Source organism: Felis catus, chromosome A3, assembly GCF_018350175.1.
Source record: "Felis catus isolate Fca126 chromosome A3, F.catus_Fca126_mat1.0, whole genome shotgun sequence".
Classification (NCBI taxonomy): domain Eukaryota; kingdom Metazoa; phylum Chordata; class Mammalia; order Carnivora; family Felidae; genus Felis; species Felis catus.
This window is the reverse complement of record NC_058370.1, coordinates 113,076,806-113,094,692: the sequence shown is the minus strand read 5'-3', so window position 1 is coordinate 113,094,692 and position 17,887 is coordinate 113,076,806. Positions and strand designations below refer to the sequence as shown.

The window sequence follows — 17,887 nt, the reverse complement described above, 5'->3', positions numbered from 1 at the left end:
CCATAAATATTTTAGTATGTATTTAGTATGTATTTCTAAAATATAAGTTTTCTTTTGAAAAATCCATAATGTAATTAATACATCTAAAATAATTAACAATTTGGGTGCCTGGGTAGCTCAATTAGTTAAGCTTCCAACTCTTGATTATGGCTCAGGTCATGATCTCACAGTTCATGATATTAAGCCCTGCATCAGGCTCCGCACTGACAGTGTGGAGCCTGCTGGGGATTCTCTCTCTCCCTCTCTCTCTGCTCTTCCTATGCTTTTGCCCTGTCTCAAAACAAACAGACAAACTTAAAAAATAATAATTCATAACTATTATTTTGGCTTGTCAAGTAAGGAAGTGATAGGAATATATTTGTAATCTAGAAAGAAAACTCTAGAGGCAATGAGGGGAATAGGTTGAATAGAAAAAAGACCAAACCAATAGAAGACTCCAGAGATGGATTTGAACCAAGCCAATAGTGATGGAGAAGGTGGAAGAATTTTCAGAATACTTAAAAAGTAAATTGATAGTTCGTGAGATCAATTAGATACAGGGGTGAAGGTGAGAATGGAGTTAAGGAAAATTTGGACATTTTAACTTGCATAACCAGCATATGAATATGCCAATAACTGATATAGTGTAGGGATTCCTTGAAAAGCAATTTAGCCTGGTTTTTCATCAGCCAGAGATGTTTGGAAACAAATCCAAAAATATCTTCCTATTACCCTCAAACAAAGCTTTCAGACCTGGAACATTTGGAGTAATTTTGATTGTTCCAACTTAAAAAGTCATTAACAAAAATTAAAACATCCAGAGTAGCATCTAAAATGTTCAAGGGTCTACAGGAGCCCCTTAGACAGACTGATGACTGGGATCTCTTTAGTTAGCACACAATAATAGTTGTAAAATCACAAAGGCTAATAAACATGATTTATTCATCAAATCCCCGAACACTAAAGGTTTGAAAGATGTAAATTTTAAATAATGGAAAGAAGTTTTTCATACTGTATGATGAAAATGTTCAAACAAAAAATCTTGGAAGAATTGTACAGTGTATGTCCATATACCACCAATTCAATTTTAACATTAACAATTTATCATGTTTTCTTTTTCACATCTATTCATTTATCTTCTATTCATCCATTGTTTAGTCTTTTTTTTTTTTCAAAATAAGTTGCAGACAGCAGTGCACTTCATTTATAAGTACTTCATCATACATATTATTAACTGGAGTCCAATATTTGTTTATTGAAAATTTATATTTTACACAAGAGTGACTGATCTTATACATTTATTTTGCCAAAAGGCTGGGATTCAAGAAGGATTAACACAATTCATGGCCGACTCTTACTGGGTTATTGATGAAAACAAGGAGCTGTTTGAGAACTTCTTGATCCTCAAAAGTTGTGGCCATATGGGGCCACCAAACAGTCTTTGAGGCAATGGCAAGAACTGACTTGGCAAAACTACATGCTTCCCAGTAAATGTTAACTGAATTTGAATGTGAAGAAACTGACCCCTAGAAGCATACACACTCTGTCAGTAAATGATTGGGCAGGTATGAGAACAGATCACCTCCAACAGTTTCACACTGAGCATCCCTGCCTGCCTGTAACAACTCTGCAGAAGAACAGTGTAACAGAGTAGATGGCTTATTAGTCAAAACTGCAGTACAGGCGATGCATTCTATCTAGACCCATCCCGAGATTACTCAAGAGGAGCCAGTGCTTGGGCAATAGGAAAGAAGGTAACCTATTCTCACAAAAGAGAACTCTTGATTCACATATTGAGAAAAAAAAAAGTACTTGTGTTCATAAGTCCTCTGACATTCTCCAGAAAGACTTCACGTGACTTACGGTAAACAGCAAAAATAAAATAAAGCTGAAAATGATTAGCATAAGAATAAAACAAGGGCCAAAATATGTCAGTTAGTAGAATGATGGACAAACTTAGACTTAGAAAGCTTTGAAATGTTCTAAATTAAGTCAAGTTCTGACATTTTAAAACCTGCCAATTGGCTCCAGAATTAAAAATCAAGTGGAGATGATGTCTAGAAGATGCATTTGTTCAAATGCTTATTGTTGATGAAGATGTCTAGGATTCATTTGAAGACCGAAAAATTCAGTTACATAACCAGGCATTTCATTACACAAAAAGCAGACATTCTGATACTAGGAAGAAATTTAGATGTTTGATTAACTTTTTCAGTTTCCAGTTTGATGTTCAGACAACAGCCTGTTTCAGTGGTTTTCAACTGGGGACAATTTTGACCTCTGGGGACATTTGGCAATGTCTGGAGACATTTTGGGCTGTCCCTACTGGGGCTGGGGGTGGGGTACTACTGGCACCTAGTGAATAGAGGCCAAGGATGCTGCTAACCAGCCTGCAGTGCATGGGATGGACCCTACAACAAAGAATTATCCAGCTGAAGTATCTGTAGTATTGAGGTTGAAACACCCCGATCCATATATGTCAGTTATAGATCTAACTCTAGTATGCCTTGAAAACACTGTATATGATTTACATGTGCCATTTCATCTTGTGACTTGTTGAAGAGTATGTGGTGGTGACCTATATCCTTAAGAAATGCTACTGCATTGGCACCATGGCAAAAACGGGGATGTAAAATGAACAGTCCTTCAGAATAAGATCCACAGAAAGCTGAGTTGAGTGGTTGACCATACAAGTCAAAAGCACTCTGGTATCTAAGAGCATCAAACGTTGGCAGGCAAGAATGCAGATATTTAATTACTAAAAAAATATTCAAAGGAATTGGGGCCCTGCTGTTTAAGAGAGTGGGGGAAGGGATCATTAGATCCTAAGTCATAGGACAGTTTATCCTGGGACTTCTCCCTCTGGGACTCAGAGAGCTCATTTCTCTGCTTCTTTCTTTCCTCTTCAAAATCTCAAGAAGGAGAACTGACTGTGTCAGAAGCAGGTGGATTAGATAAACTCCTGTTGGCAACCTGATGATTATGTCTCTGATTTATGTTCTTCTCCTTCATCTTGCCCTTGGTAATTATATACTCTATCTATGTTTACAACCATGTTCTCTTCCTTTCTTCATTCATGTTCCAACAGGTGCTCAGACCCTTGGTTAGTTCTTCCTCCTCCTGATTCCTTAACGTCTTCTTCTCTACAAGATCATCCCCATCAGGATACAGGTATGTTTCGGCAGCTCTCATCTTATAAAAATGTCCCTTGATCCCCGCATCCACTGCCAATCTCTCTTCGATTCTAGACAGAGTTATTAAATTAATATTCTGCACAAGCTGTCTTTGTTTCTTGATCTGCCATTTAGTCTTCAGCTCACAGCAACCTGGCTTCTGCCTACAGCTCCACTAAAGCTGCTCTTGTCAAGGTGACCACTAACCTCCTTGTAGCAAAAATTTAAAAAGCAGAGTTTCCCATGTCTCTTGTTTGACCTCTCTCAGTAGCATTCAACACAGTTAATGGTTTCAGCTTCCATAAGCATGTCCTTCTCTTGGCCTCATGGAGCAACTTGCTTGACATTTTCCTTCTGTCTCTCTGACAACTCCTCATGACGCTCTGCTGCTTTACCTCCTTTTTCTGACCTCTAGATGTTGGAATGCTCAAGGTGGAATGCTCTTGTCCTTTGTCTTTATACTTTCCTCCTAAGTGATCTGAATCATTTATGTAGCTTTAGATGCTGTTCATATGGGGACAATTCCCCAAATTAAATTCCATCTCAGATCTTTCCATGTTTGTTTAAATAACTACATCTTGAGACCTGCACCCAGGAGTTCCACAGGCATCTCAATCTTAACACATTCTTTTTTGGTTTTAATTAATTTATTTTTTTATTTTAGAGAGAGAGTGTGAGTGGGGGAGAGGGGCAGAGAGAGAGAGAGAGAGAGAGAGAGAGAGGGAATCCCAAACAGGCTCCATGCTCAGATCCATCCCACAACCCTGGGATCATGATCTGAGCCCAAATCAAGAGTCAGATGCTCAACCAACTGAGCCACCCAGGTGCCCCTCAACCATTGCACATCTTAAGCAAAACTCTAGATTTCGTCCAGTGTACCTCTCCCGCTATCCTGCCAATCTTCTCTATCTCAGTTAATGGAGTTATAATTCCGACGGTTTTTCAGGCCTTTCAGTCTTTCACATCTCTTACTAACTTAATCTCCAAGTTCCAACTCTTCAAAGAGATCTGTCCTTCGTACTTACCTAAAATAATTGCTCTTGTCATTCTCTATCTTAGCATCCTGGGTGAGTTTTCATTCCTAGCTCTTATAACAGCTTGTAATTATATATTGGTTTGTCTACTTGTCTGTTGTTGGTTTCTCTCCCTAAACTGTATACACCATTGGGCAGGGATCGGGTCTCTTTTGTTCACCAGATACCCAGGCCCTGGCATAATATCTGGAAGGTAGAGGTATTGTGTTCAGTCATTATTTTTTTTAATCAGTAAAGAACTATTTGGATACTAAGCCTAAACAGACACTTACTTTTATCCTGATGAGATAAGAATCAGATCCTTTTGGGGGACCTGGGTAGCTCAGTCGGTTAAGGATCCTACTCTTGATTTCTGCTTAGGTCGTGATCTCACAATTCATGAGTTCAAGCCCTATGTTGGGCTCTGTGCTGACAGCGCAGAGCCTGCTTAGGCTTCTCTCTTTCCCCTCTTTCTCTGCCCCTCCCCTGCTCATTCTCTCTCTTGCTCTCTCTCTCAAAATAAATAAACTTAAAAAAAAAAGAGTCAGATCTTTTTTTTTCTGTTTGAATCACACTTTTAAGTGGATTAAAAGATAATAGTTACACATCATTCAGAAATAAAAGAGAAAAAAGTTAATCTTTAATAAATGCTTGTTGATTGGTGAATTGATTGAGTAGCTAATCGAAAATTTACTTAATTTCTTTGTAATCCTTTTTATTTACAACAGAGAAATAATACTACTAACTCTCTTTTTCAGAATTATTTTGTAGAGTGAAGTTAGATTATTGCCCTCTAATTCCTTTTGAAGAAAGACATTAAATAGGCACACAACCCCATTCGAGATGGTGCAGAGATTATATGTATTATCAATTTCCTTTGTCTGAGAACTGCAGTGCACTGATGTCTGAACTCTTGTGGTTTGTGGGTCAACAAAATGTCATCCTGCTTCTTTGTCATAAGCCCCAGAACTGCTTCAGATGCCCAGTACCCACCAACAAGGGATTTTAGCTTCTTACTAAAACCTCATTATCATCTTAGGCCCCTGAATACAAAAAATATTTTGACAAAGGGAGATGATTGGTTAGGAGTCATATTTGTACAAATAGCCAAAGTCTCTTAAAATTAGATTGCTGAGTAGAAATTCCATGACAGACGGCAGATAGCTGCCTCATTTCTCCAAGTCTAAGTGGCCAAAGGCTGCTTCATGTTGGAAAAGTTATACTTTTTAAGACAGATGCATTAGTTCAAAATCAGCTTTCTGACACATGTACTTTTTATGTCCCAGGGACCCCAGTATGAGGCTGGATTCTCTGGAAGCTCACTGTGATGATGTGTTTCCCTTCCTTCCATGAACTCACTGTTTAAACTTGGGCAAATTATGTTATCTATTTGGCCTTGGGGCTCTCCTTTAGAAAGTGAGGTAGTTTACCTGGTGAATAAAAGGTCCCCTTGTAAAGTAGAAATGTTCTCTGTCTCTCCTGTACCACAATCTCTTTCTCTTTTTAGAACTACAGGGTTTCTTTGTAGTAGACAAAAAAGGCACTATCAGAAGACTTGAATGAGCACAATGATGAAATCAGGTGTTTAGAGACCAGGCCTTGCAGCTGCACTGACCCAGTAAATAACCCTTCCTCAGTTTCTGGTTTCTCCTTTTAGAGCAATAAACAACAACAAAGGAAGAATACCAGCTCAACTTGTATAGTCTCTAGTTACCCAAGTGACTCATTATCTAAGTGCCGGAAATTATCCACAGGAAGCTATCCTGAAAGCCCACAGTGATGAGTACCTGTGTATTACTCAAATCTGACATGGAGGAGTAAGCTGTTACTAGCCGTAGTCAATAGATCCAAAGCAACATAGGGAGGAAGTGGGGGAGAGTGAAACTAGATATTCACTATAATGTGAGGAATCTAAAAATGTATTCTCCACTAAGCATGGGTAGGTACATTTTTTTTAAATATATAGACGTTCCAGTATATGTTCTATTTTCCCTTAATCTTTCCAGAATCTGCAAAGTAAAGCATTGAGAGGGTATTGGCACCAAGTCCCATGCTGTTTGGGAATCATTAATGAACATCTATTTTACAAGAACTTTTCTATACATTATACTTTTCTATACATTATATTATAAATGGAAATAAGTAATAATCTGCTAGCCAAAGCAAGCCTGACAAATGCTGTAGAAATTCTCAAACTTATTGTCTTGCTTGGGTGGGAGGTGAAGTTTGTCTTGTGATCTGAACCTACTTTTTGAATGAAAATATGCCAGAAGGCATAGTAGCTGTGGTTCTTCTTTGTTTAATCCACAAGTAGTAACATTGTGAAGACCTGTACAATGAAGAATCCCCCTTAACCTTTGCTTAGCATCTGTAATGTCAAGAGGGAGCCTGATGTGTCTGAATTCGGGGCTCACAAATGCAAATATCTGCAGGCCAAGAAGACACTATAATGAGTGAAGTAGATTGGGATAAGAATCTTCTTTATAAATCTACTTCCTTATAAATCTGCTAAAAAGAAAAGGCACATAAATGGCAATGACCCTTGGCCTCAGCTGGGGAAACAATAGAGGGTAGTTGGAACTTTGGGGAACTGGAAGGCAGTCGCTACTCAGCTCCAGCCAGATATTGCCTCATGGGGCAGATATGATTTCTCCACAAGAATCTAGAAAACTGGATTTTTAAAAGGTAAAGTCTGGATTTGTACATTTTGCAAATAATGCAAAGATTTTGAAACTTTGTGAGGGCCTAACAAAAAAAATAACATTAATGGGCCAGACCTCTGTCCAAAGGGTCACCATTCTATAATCTGTGAATGATAAGTAAGGAAGAACTTAATTTGCACCATCTTCAATTTGGAGAAAAAATAAAACTAGGACTTGTGGTTCCGTATTTGCCTTTAAATAGGTGTGCTTAGATAAAGAGAAAAATTTTTAAAGGGCATTTGAGAACAATACAATGTTTAAGCAGCAGTGTACTTTTACACTTAACTGCTATAGCATCAGATCTAGGGTTCCTTAGATTTTGTGGGAAGTATTGCTTCATATAACCACAAAGATGTGGAGATTTGGATACTTCTAAATGGCAAAAACAATTTTCTAGTTTTTATAAATAGATGTTTGGTACCTTGTAGACAGCACATTATCAAAGGCAAGACTCCCTTATCCAAAAGCAAAACTGAATGTTGGAAAAAGCATTATAATGCCTGAGAACCAAAAACACTTGTACAAAACTTGGGCTCTGTTCACACTGCTTTAGATGCCTGAAGGTAACACATTTTGGGTCTTGAGTGTTCCTTCATTTTTCAGTCTAGACACTGCTTGAGGTATTCCAGTATTTTTCTTCCCAGTAATTGATGGCTTTATGGTGGCTTTTCCCCCTTTATCTCCCAAACCAGGTATTACTATGTAGTAATAAATTAATGAGATTTTTAAACATTTTCTCTTTTTTTAATTTATTTTGAGAGAGTGAGAGAGTGTGGGAGGGGCAATGAGAGAGGGAAAGAGAAACTCCCAAGCAGACTTGTGCTGTCAACGAGGAGCCTAGTGTGGGGCTCGATCCCACCAAACATGAGATCATGACCTGAGCCGAAATCAAGAGTTGGATGCTCAGCTGACTGAGCCACCCAGGCACCTCTAAACATCTTCATTTATATTTTTCTGTTTTAAGAATGCAACAAATAATTAGCATTGCATTGAGTAGTGAGAAAATATCTCTTTACCCAAATGCTTGGTAAAAACTTTCAGGTTTTCTGTGATTAACGGTTGAAGAGTGCTAAGATAGTTAAATAAATAAATACGTGGCCTGGTTCCTGGACTAGAAATTAGAAGTGTTGAAAATATGAGATCTTGTGGCGAGATAAAGATTGGCGAGGGGTTAAAACTGTGTGAACATGGGGACTTGTGAAATCCCCACAAATTACCACAGAAGCCAACAAGGCTCTCATTCTATTTTTAGTGCCTGGCTCGGTTTCACTAACTATTTCAACTCTTCAACATCCTTATTGTGACCAGTATCTCCATCAGCTGAACTTTAGGTGGAAATGTTTTTGTGTTCTATCTAATCTCAAGAACATTTTTTTTATGGGTTTTGATAACCTGACATGCATTTATTCCCATTCTGGAGAAGAATGGGTTCAATGTCAAGACTGGGGTCCTATTCATGACCCTTTGGTATATATGAAATACTACTGAGATTTCTATATGTATCTACTAAAATTTCCTGCTCTTTAACTTCTCTGGGGACATGTATGTGTCTGTGTATCCCTGTAAGGACCTATCTTATACGCTTGATAGATATTTCTTTGAAAAATAGATTGTAACTGATGGGTAAAAATATAAATAGGTGAATATGAATAGTTGGGTTGTATGTCTAGAGACAGCTACTTTATCCTCCCAAAATAATGAATACTACATAGTAATAACCTGATTATGGAATCTTTTTAAAGTTTATTTATTTTGATAGAGACAGAGAAAACACGAATGGGGGAGGGGTGGAGAGAGAGAAGGAAAGAGGGGAGAATACAAAACAGGCTCTGCACAGTCAGCGCACAGAGACCCACAGGGCTCGAACGCACGAAACCATGAGATCACAGTCTGAGCCAAAATCAAGAGTCCATTGGATGCTTAACTGACTGAGCCACCCTGGTGCTCCACTGATTATGGAATCTTTAAGAAAATATGGGACTACAGTACAATTAGTAGAAATGGGATTTAAACTAGCTCTCATTTCATAATTCAGATTTCCAGCCTATGCTGCCTTTTCTCCTCTTTCACCAAATGAGTATGTGTCTGTAAAATACATATGGCTTATAACTTTGAGAGACATGATGTAAATAGGAATCATTTTATTCCATAGTTAGAGGGCACTTTTTGGTCATTTACCAGGGAAAAAACAATAGTAGCTAACACTTACTGAGAATGTACCATATTACAGTTAATTCGCATTTAACCTGTATTAACTCATTGAATTCTCATAATAACCCTACAACATAGATACTATTACTCTCCAACTATATAGATAAAGATACAGAGGCACCATAAAGCTTACATAATTTGCCCAAGGCCACATACTAGAAAGTACAGGAGTCAAATTTGGTGTCAGTGGTTTGTCTGTAGAGTCGGCTCTTAACCATCAATCAAGCCTACTCAGAACTCATTAAATGACTAAAATGTGTAAAGCCTGCACGGACCCAGAAGAGGGCTGCATTGGATTATATCACATGGACCTTCACAGTGGCTTTTAGTTGTGATGCTTGGAACATGACAGTCTCTCTCTCCCTGTCTCAATGTTGATTGAGTGAAAGGAATGAACACATGTGAACTTTAAATCCAGTTTTAAGAGCCCCATTCTGTTAGTATTCCTGCTTCTCCACACCTCTCTGCCTTTTTCAGTGTTGTTTTCTTTGCATGCGGTTTCTCCTTCTTTCTCCACTCAGTGCAGCCCCCCTCATGCTTTAAGGCACCGCTCGATTCTGTGAGTCAGAAGTTATTACTTCTCTCGTGACTCTTTCATAATGCCCTGTATCATAATTTCTGCTCATTTTGTGGCTCCCTGTTTAGATTTTAAGTCCTCTGAGATTACAATCTATGCCTGATACAATCTTGTACCTCTGCCATGGTGTTGATCACAGTGTCTGGCACAGAAATAAGTGTTTATTAAATAAATGATAAAATGACTGGAAGAAGTTTTCCGTGTATTTTTATTCTCTATAACCTAAATCTGTAATAAAAAATCTAGAAGCATGTCTTGAAATTCCATCATGGGCATGTTAATGTAAGAGGAGTAAATTCACTGAATAAAAGAAGAAATTCAAGATGAAAATAAGATTAGAGAAAAACAGTGGAAAAGAAATCTGACGTTTGCAGATCATCTTGGAAGAAGAAGGTGGTAGAGAAAGATAACCATAGACAGATATCAGATGCACTTCTGGGTTGAGGGCTAGAAAGACAAAAGACACAGTCTGGTTCTTAAGAAATTACTGGGGAGACAGAACCACTTGGTAACATAAATCATACAAAGCCTAAAGGAAGTCAGTAAGCTGAGTACCAAAGTCTGCCTGGAGGAGCTGGGAAGGAGGAGAATTCAAATAGGCATTTCAGAAGTGAGTGTGTGATTGCCAAACAGACTTATTGAGGGGAAGGGAAACATTCTAAAAAAGAAACAGTATGGGCAAAGCATGATGTCCTGGTCCGTGCAGGCTGCTGTAACAAAAATACCATAGACTGGGTGGCTTAAACAACAAACCATTTTCATGATCTAACTATCTCCCAAAGGCCCCGTCCCCAAATACCATCACACTGGGAATTAGGGGTTCAACATATAAATTTGGGCAGGGGCACAAACATTCAGTCCATAGTACATAGAAAAGAAGTTCATTTTATAGTAATATAACATTCTAGAATAACTGAGGGTCAATCTAGAAAACTTTCAACAGTGCACACTGCCATGGAGCAGGGGAAAGGTAATGGCAACCTGAACCCGAGAGTGGAAGTGGAGAGGAACTGTGATGGGAGCAGATGAGAAGCATTTGGGAGGTACATGATCAGACCTGCCTGTGGAGGGAGGGGGAAAGGAGGAGCTGGGAAATCTGGGATGAGTCGTGTCCAGCATGGAATGCCGGGGCAGATGAAGCCATACATCAAGGAAGGAAATAAAACAGTTTACTAGGAGGGTGAAGAGGACATAATTTTTAATTAATAAATTATAATTGAAATATAATTCATATACTACTAGAATCTATCCTTTTTAGTTGTATAGTTTCATGATTTTTCATATATTCATTCACAAGGTTATAAAGCAACCACTATTATCAAACTTCAGAACATTTTCATCACCCCAAAAAGAAACACTGAACTCATTAGATTCACTCTTTATGCTTCCATTCCCTTAGCCCCTGGAAGCCCTAATTTACTTTCTGTCTCTATGAATTTGCCTATTCTGGCCATTTCATCTCAATGGAATTATACAATAGATGGCTTGTTTTGTGGTCTGGCATTTTATTTTATCTTATTTTATTTTATCTTATTTTATTTTATTTTATTTCATTTCATTTCATTTCATTTCATTTCATTTCATTTCATTTCATTTCATTTCATTTGTATGTTTTTCTTCACGTGGCATCATGTTTTCCAGGTATATCCACGTAGCAGCATGTATCAGTATTTTATTCCTTTTTGTGGCTGAATAAAATTCCATCACGTAGATACACTTCCTTTTGTTGGTCTATTTAGTTGTTCATAGTCATTTGGGTTGTTTGAACATTTGGGTTATTATGATTACTACTGCTGAGCATTTGTGTATAAACTTTTGTGTGGACATAGTTGTTTTTTTCTTTTAAATGTTCATTTATTTATTTTGTGAGAGAAAATGAGAGAGAGAGAGAGAGAGAGAGAGAGAGAGAGAGAGAGAGAGAGATCATGCACACATGCTAGCAGGGGAGGAGTGGAGAGAGACAGAGAGAGAATCCCAAGCAGGCTTTGTGTTGTCAGTGCAGAGGCGGATGTGGGGTTCAATCTCACGAACCACGGGATCGTGACCTGAGCTGAAATCCAGAGTCGGACACTTAACTGAGCCACCCAGGCGCCTCTGAACATAAGTTTTCAATTCTTTCAGGTATATACCTTGGAATGAATGAATTTGCTGAATCATATGGTAACTCTCTGTTTAAGTTTTTCAGAAACTGCCAAATTGTTTTCCAAAGCTGTATCATTTCATATCTTCACTAGCAATGTGCGATGGTAAGGTATGAAAACGTACCCACGAGCTAAGTAAAACTTTCTCAAAGGCACCCCCAGTTAAGTGCCAGAGCTGGGATGTGATCCCAGGTCTGCCCATCTGCAGCCTCCACTCGCTGACCTCTACAGTATACCATGCATCTGGCCTCATTTTCTTTTGGAGTTACCAACATGGAGTGGTAGTTGAAGCCATGGTTGTGGATGAGTTTGTCATGGAGAGTCTGAGGTGAGAAGAAAAGTCCAGGCATGGATACCTGTGGACCCCCAGCAGTAAGAAAGGAGTCTGTGTGTGTCTGAGGTGTGACCAGAGGCACAGGAGTAAGACCAGGGAAGAGAAGTTGCCAGGAAAACCATCCAAGGGGAGAATTTCAGGGGGAGAGTGGTCAAGAGGCAACGCAAAGCTGCTGAGCCTTGGGGTGAATGTGGTGTCTTCTGCCAGAGTAGTTTTGGTGAAGTGTGGGAGTAGGGAGTGAAGGGAGAAGTGGACAGAGTTTGATTTGAGTGTTATGAAGAGGGCATGGAATCAATCCAGCAAATTCTACCTGACTGTGAAGGATGAGAGCGATAGGAGAGGAGGCCAATAGGGAGCTGATGTTCTTTGTTTGTTTCTGGTTTTGGTCAGGAAAGATACCTCATATTTACTTAAACTGCTAGTACTTTAGCTCCAATTCATTAATTCTCCCTTTTTATAAGCATATCAACAAAACCCTTGTTTCCAGTCTTTTGCCTCCTCCAACTCTTTAATAGTGACTTTGTGAAAAGCTATCTTCCTCTCCCTCTGTCTTTTTTCCCTCTTCCTGTGTCTCTCTAGATCCACTAATAAGAGAAAAATACCCATCTGAATCTGATTCATGTTTCTAGGAGTCACAAAATTTCCAAAGGGTAATTTGGTATATTCACAAAGTAGTACTATCAACCTCTATAGTCCATGAGAATTCTAAAAGTTCTTTTCGGCATTGATAGATACCCCGACCTCCTTATCTTCTGTATGTAATATGCTATTAATCCATTTATAATGTTGTTCTAATAGGGAAATACACTCTAAATTCCAAAATCACTTTTCAAATATAGTTGGGAACATTTCATAATTTCCTTTTTTATTTTCCATTGTGTTTTATGCTCTTAAAGCCTTTTTTTTAAGTGGGCTTTTTTTTGTTCTGATGAGGAAGGCACAGTAATATTGTTTCTCTCGTGTTAGGAATGATGAAAGCAAGCCTTAGAGAAGTTAAAGGGGACCTCAGACACCACTGACATTTATTAGTCACTAATATTTTCTCTTTTGTTGGTATACACAGTGATTTCTTTGCAGGGGTAAGGTGAAATTAGTTAATGCCTCAAATGAGAAGAAGAGAGATGTCACCACCTCTTGAGATATGTCTTCCTTTTAGAGAAAGGAAGAAACGTTTGCTGGAGGAGAAACACCTGAAATCATAGAAAATGACAAAGTCATTAAGTGGAGCCTTCTAATTATGGCCTTCAGGCTATATACATTTAATGGAGAGTGCAGAACTAATTTTAAAAATGTTTTTTGTTCCTATACTTTATCTTTAATTGGTTTCAATAAAAGGTCTTGCTCCAATTCAGAAGTAATCACAAACTGAGACTTTACCATTTCTCAAAAGAGTACTATGAACATACCGGTTTCTGAACAGGAGCAAAATGTTTTCATTTAGATGATAACATAGCACAGTTTCACTTACAAAGGAGAAATTAATATTACCTCTTCAAATGGGTCTGCATGTGTATACAGGAGTTAGCATTAGAATAGTGTAAGAAATTTAGTTTTTAAAGCTTATCACTGTCCATAGTAAAATTGGATAACAAAATTAATAACACTACTAATAAAGCAGCATTGTACAGCCTCCGTTCTTCTTTTAGTATATCCATTTACTTATGCTTTTTGAAAAATCCAGTGACAGTTCAGAACTCAGTGCATCCCTGAGTAAAATCATTTTACTGTCATCAGCTCTTGTTCTAAGTATTGTCGTGTGTGTGTGGGGGGGTGGGTGTTTCCTGTGAGAGAAAGTTTCTTTTTTTTTTTTTTTAATTTTTTAAATTTATTCGGAGAGAAAGAGCAAGCACATGAGTGGGGTACGGGCAGAGAGAGAGGGGAAGAGAGAATCTCAAGCAGGCTCTGCACTATCAGCACAGAGCCTGACATGGAGCTTGAACTAAGGAACCATGAGATCATGCCCAAAGCTGAAGCCAAGAGTCAGAAGCTCTGACTGAGCCACCCAGTCGCTCTGAGGGTAGCTTTCTTGGTAACAGGTTGATGATATCAATGTCCTGCCCAATTCTGGATTCAAGCTCAGATATTTCTGGCTACTTTGCTGTCTGATACCACTGAATTTAGCTGGTATTTTCTGTTCTAGTTTTGTGACCCATAAAACTTAATAATCCCAGAAGTGTCCTTGTTCAGGAAGCCTTCTCAGATCTCTTTGGTTAAATTTGATCCCGTATTTGTGCTCCCAGAATGCCCTGGGCATGTTTCCCTGACACTGGATGTAATGGGATCCTTATTATATAATAACCAGTTTATGGAGTGCCTGGGTAGCTCAGTGGGTTGAGTGTCAGACTCTTGATTTTGGCTCAGGTCATGATCCCAGGCTCGTGGGATCAAGCCCTATGTCAGGCTCCACACTCAGTTTTAAGCCTGCTTAAAATTCTCTCTCTGTCTCTCTGTCTCTCTGTCTCTCTCTGTCTCTCTCTCTCTCTGTCTCTCTCTCTCTCCCCCTCTTCCTTTCCCTCTCCCTCTCTGCCCCTTTCCCCTGCTCATGCTCTCTCTAAAAACAAACAAACAGGGGCACCTGGGTGGCTCAGTCAGTTGAGTGTCCAGCAGTTGGTTTCAGCTCAGGTCATGATCTCATGGTTTGTGGGTTCGAGTCCCATGTCTGGCTCTGTGATTCTGCTTGGGATTCTCTCTCTGTCCCTCTCTCTCTGCCGCCGCCCCCCCCCCCCCGGTCTATCAAAAATAAATAAAAACTTAAAAAAAATTAAAAAAACAAAAAACAATAGCAACAAAAAACAGTTTGTAATCTGTATCCTGCAGGGGAAGTAGGCCCTTCAAATGGACTCTTTAGGGGAGCCTGGGTGGTTCAGTTGGTTAAGCATCTGACTTCGGCTCAGGTCATTATCTCGTGGTCCATGGGCTCGAGCCCCACAGTGGACTCTGTGCTGACAGCTCAGAGCCTGGAGCCTGCTTCGGATTCTGTGTCACCCTCTCTCTTTCTCTCTCTTAATGTCTCTCCCCTCCCCACCCCCCCCAAAACGAATAAACTTTAAAAAATGGGCTCTTTACACCTCCAGTGCTTAATGTTTAACAGATACTTAATCATTGGCCTTATTTTTGCTCAGCCAAACAAATGCCTTTCTGTAAGCATGGACATACTTTTTAAGTCAGCCTTCCAGTATGTTGGTGGTTCTTACTGCATTCCTGTGAAACAGATTATACTGCTGGCTGCATTCCTGTGAAACAGATTATACTGCTGGCTGTGCCTTCCGTTCACATTCTTTTACTTCTTAGAGGCTTTCTGTGTAGATGCTAACCCCTGAGATTATCATCTGGGCCCAGTGGCTGGTTCCCTAAGAGTTGTATGTAGCCATGCCAGTTACTGAAAATCTCTTCCTGCTCCTGGTGGGCACAGAGGCATGAGCCTGTTAGTGCTGGTACCAAGTCCTGAACCAGCTCAGAGCTCATCTCACACGGCCTTTTTTGGGTAACAATTTTGGTAACAATTAAGGAACAATGTTTAGCTGTGTTTTATTTATTACTAGGTTACTGGGGAGAATACTGGCCTCCCACAGTTCAATGGGTAAAGCACTCAACACAATGAGGACCAGGTAGCATTCAAAACAATGACTTCCTCCTCCTCCACCAATATCATCATCATCATTATCAAGCTCAATCTGGAGTAAATGAACAGTCAAAGGGTAAGGGATAGTGACTTTACTTGAGGGGATTTGGAATCAGGTCCTTCCAGAGCATTAGTGCCACAGATGAGATACTTATGAATATAATGCTGGCATCTTGAGGAGAAAACATTGATCTTCATAAAAGCTGTTTTCCCAAAGTTTAAAATTTTAACTTCTAGGCTAAACATTTTCTCATTCTGAATCTTCTTTTGGGATCCTTCTTACAATTTGAACACTAGAGTTGCCATGGTAGGTCATAACCTTTCCAAGGAGTTGAATGTGTTCATCTGGAAACCATCTGATTGCAAATGTCTAATATGTGTATATATCAGTTCTCTTCTGTGTTTAGCTTCAGCCAAATGCTAGGAAAATACCTGCTTGGTTGGACTTTGGAATTTCGTATTTATTGCTAAAGCTTCTTCAAGATTCTCATTTCTCATCTAACTCCTGTTAAATGTAAATATATTCGTTTGATTGCCAATAGTAAATACCAGTAACCAAGAAAAAATAAACAAAATGCCGCTTAGCCTTGTTACTTAATTGTTGACCGGAGCTACAAGGGGGGCCTTGTGGAATGAGCTCTGAGCTGGTTATTGACTTCCGTTCAGTATTTGGTACCAGTGAGTCCCTGAATTGCCAAACTGCTGTAATAATGATGGTTATTCATCTTGAGACAATAGAGCCAGTGATCGAATGCTTAGAAGCTAAACACAGGGCATAGTACACATTTGTTCTAGGCAATGCCTAGAAATTGATCTAATAGGCAAGTCTTAACAACAGCTAAAATTTGTGTGGGTAGTAGAAAAAATACAAATTTTCAGAGTCGGACAGACCTGAATTTGCCACTTAACTAGTAATATGACATGGACAAGTAATTTAACCTTTCTGGAGCTCAATTTCTTCATCTATGAAATGGGGAGAATGATATTTTGCTTTAACAAAATGATATTCTAAGATTTAACTATAAGTAATTTTCCCAACATTATGTGTATCATATTATATGCCACCAACAAGTAGTATTTGAAGAAACTATTATTACTTTGTTTTCTAAAACCCACAACATTGATTATTTATTTATTTTTAAAAAAATTTTTTGCGTTTTATTTATTTTGAGAGACAAAGCAGGAGTGGGGTGAGGAACAGAGAGAGAGACACACACAGAATCTGAAGCAGGCTCCAGACTCTGAGCTGTCAGCACAGATCCCAACACAGGGCTTGAACCCACAAACTGTGAGATCATGACCTGAGCCAAAGTCAGACGCTCAACCGACTGAGCCACCCAGGCACCCCACAACAACACTGATTATCAATGCCCTATCGATTTAGAAAAAGCTCTTTTCAAGAGAAAAACAAAAAAACAATAACAACAACAATTTAAAACTTAGGAAAACCTCATTATCACATTAGGTAAACCCATCCAAGACAAGAATGAAAAAAATTACTTTTAGAGTTGAGAAAAACACTGTTTTCCAGGGCTGCTTATCCTGGATGTCATTTGTTCAATTACCTTTGGGGTTATTACTCCACTGTCTGTAAACGTGGGATACTTTATTCTCTGGGTCACCATGGCCCATTTAAAATGTTGTAACTTTGGTCTAAGCACTGGGCTCATTTCCTTAGTACGCACTATCTGGGTTGGTTTGTGATAGAATCAACTTTGACAGTGATGACAGGAGGTTGTGACAGAGTATGATGAGAAAGAGTAATCAATTGGAGGAAATAAGGTAGAAAGAGAAATTCAAAGAGTTGAGAGGTAATGTTGAAAACAATGAGAAGGAAAATTAAAGTTAAAAGAAGACCAATGCAGAAAAAAGCAAAGGATGCCAAATATGAAGAGTGAACTGAGAAGAAACAGTAATGTATCTTGTTATTTATGACCTTTTTAAAGATAATAGATAATGAGGAGATTGGTGTGTGTACATGGTAGGGCGGAGATACAGAAATCCCAACTGGGAAGATAGAGGACATGGGAATGGTGGCTGAGGCTATAGTTGCCCAGAATGCAGTGTTCTGGATCAAGTCACAGGGTGAGAGACAAACAATTTCTTTATTATATCACATCCAATAGTATCTGTCT

At 38.9% G+C, this 17,887-nt stretch overlaps 1 protein-coding gene across 10 annotated transcripts in view; it reads left to right on the top strand.

Moving 5' to 3' along the window:
* The window catches only part of RASGRP3 (RAS guanyl releasing protein 3), a 105,681-nt gene that overhangs the window by 40,057 nt on the left and 47,737 nt on the right, over nt 1-17,887 (top strand). For 7 of the 10 annotated variants that reach the window (XM_019827694.3, XM_045054698.1, XM_045054697.1 and 4 more), the window contains one exon: nt 3,068-3,150. The exons of the other annotated variants lie outside the window; for them this stretch is intronic. The gene's annotated coding sequence lies outside the window, so the exon portion shown is untranslated. The remainder of the gene's footprint in view (nt 1-3,067; nt 3,151-17,887) is intronic. 10 annotated transcript variants of the gene reach the window in all.